Below are 4,673 nucleotides of genomic sequence, written 5' to 3'. Positions count from 1 at the left end.
CACACACACACACACACACAAAGTTTAAAAGCAAAAACAAAAGCAAAAGGCTAGGCTCCGGAGTTAAAGCCTGAGCTTCCCCTCTGCTGCACACACAATGACAGAGGGAGGTGGGCAGGGAAAGGGAAGGGAGGAGGAAGGAACTCAAGTGTCCCTACCCCCGGTGATTTCTAAGTCTGGTGCCAAGACAGCCTGGTGAGGGATAGAATGCACTTCTGACTAACGATGATGAACGATAACTAAGCATGCAAAAGAATGAAGTTGGAGCCCTACCCCGCACAATGTGTGAAAGGGCCGGAGAGATGGATCACTGGTCAGGAACACTTCCAGAGAACTGGAGTTCGGTTCCCAGCACCCACATAGGGCTGTATACCCCAGCTCCAGGGGACCTGACACCCTTTTCTGGTCTCCATAGGCACTGTACACACATGATACATATACATGCATGCGAGCAAAATACTCATATACATACATAAGATAAAAATAAATAAATCTTTAAAAAATGTAAACATACAAGGCCTCCATAAACAATATTACCAGCTACATTCTCTATAATAGACAAAAAGTAGAAACAGCACACCCACTCAGTTTATAAAGAAACAAAATGTGGTGTCTCTTAGCCACAGAAAGTAATGATATACCCACACACCTTCACAGCTGACCCCTGAAAACACTGTGCAAAGTGTAAGGAGCTGCTCTTAAAGAACCGTGTGTTAGGGATGAGACCACTTAGAGGGAGCATCCAGAGAGGCAAATCCTAGAGGCAGAAAGAATTTTCTGGTTGCCATGGATAGGGGTTGATGGAGCGGATGGGGAGAGACTGCAAACACCGTGGGACTTCTTACTGAATTGTTCAGATGTTCCGAGATTAATTGTGATGGCTGCAAAGGGAATACTCGAAAGCCCACGGAACTGCATGCTTTAAAGCTTTATTTTTAACTCTGTATGTGTGTGTGTGTGTGTGTGTGTGTGTGTGTGTGTGTGTATGTGTGTGCATGTGTGTGTCCACATGTGTATAGTTCCCGCAGAGTTTGGAAGAAGGCATCAGGTCCCCTGGAGCTGGAGTTATAGGCAGTTGTGAGCCACTTGACATGGATCCTGGGATATGAACTTGGGTCCTTTGAAAGAGCAGCGAACAGTCTAAACCATCTTGCCAGCTGTTCTGCCCCATTGTTGCTTATGTGTAAATTATATCATAAAACTCTATAAATAAAATTATCAGAAAAGTATATATTTAATAAAATAAAGACTAAAATATAAAATTACATAACAAAAATAAAGAACAATAGAGAGACAGAGGAAGGGAGGGAGGGAGGAAAGAGGGAGTGAGCACGAGAGGAGGGGGTGGAGTGAGCACGAGAGGAGGGGTGGAGTGAGCACGAGAGGAGGGGTGGAGTGAGCACGAGAGGAGGGGGCGGAGTATGCCTGGTGTCCCTGTATTTACCACTCTGATTCCCAATTTGCAGGTTCGGGGAGCTTATGCCTTGGCACAGGGGTGTTTCCTCTATCACTCTGCCTCTAGACACACCCCACAGCCTCTCAGAGAAGAAAGAGGAAGTGCCCACCGAGTTTTGGGGGAAATACAAACAACGTGCCAAACACAGGACCAAACATTCCAGTAGGAATCGGGAAGCTAAAAGTGAGATTTTCTTCAAGAAATAATGGAAAAGTCTCTGGCCACATCCTACGTGAGGTGCACCGTGCTGAGCAGGAGGAGTGTCCCTCCCCTTCAAGGAGAACCTGCCTAAGCTAGATCAACGAGCGAGAAGCAAGGACCTGTTTGGTGTTAACTCGATTACTAATAGATCCATAAAAACTACACATTCAAATAGGAAATGACAGGCCAGCCTAGTCGTTTAGCAATGCCACTTTAAAAGCTAGACTTCTGCAACACAGTTATGTAATCAACGCACGAAAGTTGAAATCTTGCCAAAGAGCTTTTATCTCACTTGAGTTCATCTCAGCGAGGTCTCATTAGCTTTCCGAGAGAAAGACAGATATAGCCACCAAACAAACCTAAAATATCTGCTGCTTCTAACAAACACTTCGGGTGGGCTCGGAACCGAGGTGTTTGTTAACGGGGAGGAGCAAGCTGGGTGGAGAAGCTGATGAAACGCTGAAGCAGAATGGAAGATTCCTGAAGGTATTTCCCTAGAATTCTATGTCTAGGTACAACGTCAGAAAGATGACGTCAGTTTCCACGGTTGGGTGAGGCACAGAGAGCCGCCTTTTGTGACACCCGCCCTCAGTCTCCACCTGCACCACAGTGGTGCGGTGGTTAACTTGGTTATCATCTTGACTGGATCCAGCCACTGAACACCCCTGTGAGGGGTTGATCTGATCAGGCCATTAGAAGTGAGAAGACCCCTGCACCAAGTGTGGGGCACCTTCCTGAGGCAGCCCCGATTAAAGGAGTGCTTTTTGCCTTCTTGCCTTTGCATCTTACTAGCAAGGTCATCTGCCCTCTTGCTGCTGCTGCTGCTGCTGCTGCTGCTGCTGCTGCTGCTGCTTCCTCTCCCACTGACATCACACTTAGGCTTCTTCGGGTTTCCAACATGGACAGAAGACCAGTGGCTCTCCTGGAATCCTCCAGGCCTTCAGCACTGGGGTGAAACTGCTGAAGCACCCAGGCTCTCAGGTTAAGAGGTGCTCAGCCCTTCCTGCATGGAGACGACCATTATCTGACCGTCAGGCTACACTGTATAAACAATCTAACCATCTCTCTCTCTCTCTCTCACACACACACACACACACACACACACACACACACACACACACACTCCTGCTCTACCTTGTGGCTCTCAAGCCCTTCCAAGGTCCTGCTGTTCTCTGAGTTTGGAGTCTTTTAAAAGCCAAACCAGGACTCCACAAACAACAACTCAAAATCTTTTCAGTCCTACCCCTGCCCTTTTTTAGCTCAAATCACTCACCTAACATGCATTTATTGAGCACCTACTGTTTTCAACAGGCTCCAGGCACTTGACTCCAGAAGCGAATGACACAGAGCCCCTCTCTAAGACAGTAAGGAAGACAACAGAGTGACGGGATGGAGCTTAAGTGGAGGGGGCGCTCTGCAGAGTGGGGGTGTCAGGTGGACGAGGAAAAGAGGAAGAGGAAAGGTATTCAGCGTGAGAACAGCACGTGCCAAGGCCCAGAGGTAAGAGAACGGGCTTACAAAGGATGGGGCGTGGCTGAAGGTGCAAGACAAGGGTAGGGAGAGGTGAGGCGATCAGGGGTGCCCACCACCAAGAGTCAGCCTATGGAACTGACTGGGGTTCATCCTGCTGAGAACAGCAAATGACAGACAGGCCAGGCACGGCGGTACACACCCGCAATCCCAGCACTCAGGAGACGGAGGCAGAACAGGATGCAAAGCCTGTCAGAGCCACAGAACAAGACCCCATTTCAACTGCCAGTAAAGAAAAAGAAGGGGCTGGAGAGGTGGCTAGGCGGTTAAGAGTGCTCCCTGCTCTTGTAGAGAAGCTGGGTTCCCTTCCCTGCATTCACACTGTGGCTTACAATCTCCTGTACCTTCAATTCCAGAGGAGCTGGTGTCTTCTCATGTCCACAGGCCCCTGCATGCACATGGTGCATAAATACACTCAGGCACACAGGGGCACATTAAAGATAAAACAGAAAGAACGGTAACAAAGAGCACCGCAGAGTGGTCACTGTCTCCGTCATCCTGTCCTCACAACCCTCCTCCAACCGTTACCTGACCTTTAGCCAACAGCTGCCAGCACATATACCCAACACACAAGGCACTAGGTTTCTGCACAAATACACCCTAACACGGCTCTCTCTGCTCTGAAGATGCCCTGGACTCTGTGTGTCCCTGTCCTTAGCCTAGTCCTGTGCACAGGGTCACCTGCGCTCATTGTCGCGCCCAAGCTGGCTGGAAATGCTTCTTTGCTCCAAGTCCCCATTATTAGCTACATACTTGTACTTGGCTCTCGGCAGCAGCAGAGGGCAGAAGAGGCCCACACAGTCTGACTACTTCGTCCCAGCCAGCTAAACATAATCCGGGGGACAGGCCTCTCGCAGCAATTCTTAAACATCAGTGCACCCGGAAGCCAGGGATCTCATTAGAAACAGGCTCCAATTCAGCAGCAGTAGGCTGTGGCGACCACGGACATTGCTAGCAAGGTCCCAGGGAAGAGCCAAGGAAAATGGTTCAACGGGCAAAAGCACGTGCTGCCAAGCCTAAGACTTTGGGACACGTGTGGTTGAAGGAGAGCATCGGCTTCTGCAATGATCCTCTAATCTCCACACACGTGTGCCACGGTACACACACTTCGTAGATGCACGCATGCACATACGTGAGTGCAACTGTCAATAAAATACATTTTTAAAAATCCCAGGGAATCCTAAGGCTCTGGGTCCATGGAACACACCCAAGTAAAGAGAAAATCACTTTCCACGCTGACAGAAAAAACACACTTCTTAAATTTTCCAGCCTATGAAATCCAATACTTTCAGGAAATAAAACAAAAATAATTATACCGAAGATGAACATTTTAGAAGGCATGTATTATTTGATTCAATGACCATACATGACAAATGGCAATGACCAAATGACATCAGCCAGCAGAGGGCGCTCTCTGATCATTTCCTCCCAGGAAGACCTGGCCAGCTTCAGGAAGAGAGAGAGAGAGAGAGAGAGAGAGAGAGAG

At 48.5% G+C, this 4,673-nt stretch overlaps 1 protein-coding gene across 2 annotated transcripts in view; it reads right to left on the bottom strand.

Annotated features, from left to right (window-relative positions):
- The window catches only part of Fam81a (family with sequence similarity 81 member A), a 56,124-nt gene that overhangs the window by 14,494 nt on the left and 36,957 nt on the right, over window positions 1-4,673 (bottom strand). The window lies entirely within an intron of this gene.

Source organism: Microtus ochrogaster, chromosome 5, assembly GCF_000317375.1.
Source record: "Microtus ochrogaster isolate Prairie Vole_2 chromosome 5, MicOch1.0, whole genome shotgun sequence".
Taxonomy (NCBI): domain Eukaryota; kingdom Metazoa; phylum Chordata; class Mammalia; order Rodentia; family Cricetidae; genus Microtus; species Microtus ochrogaster.
Note: the sequence above shows the minus strand (reverse complement) of the source record. Positions and strands in the feature narration are given on the sequence as shown.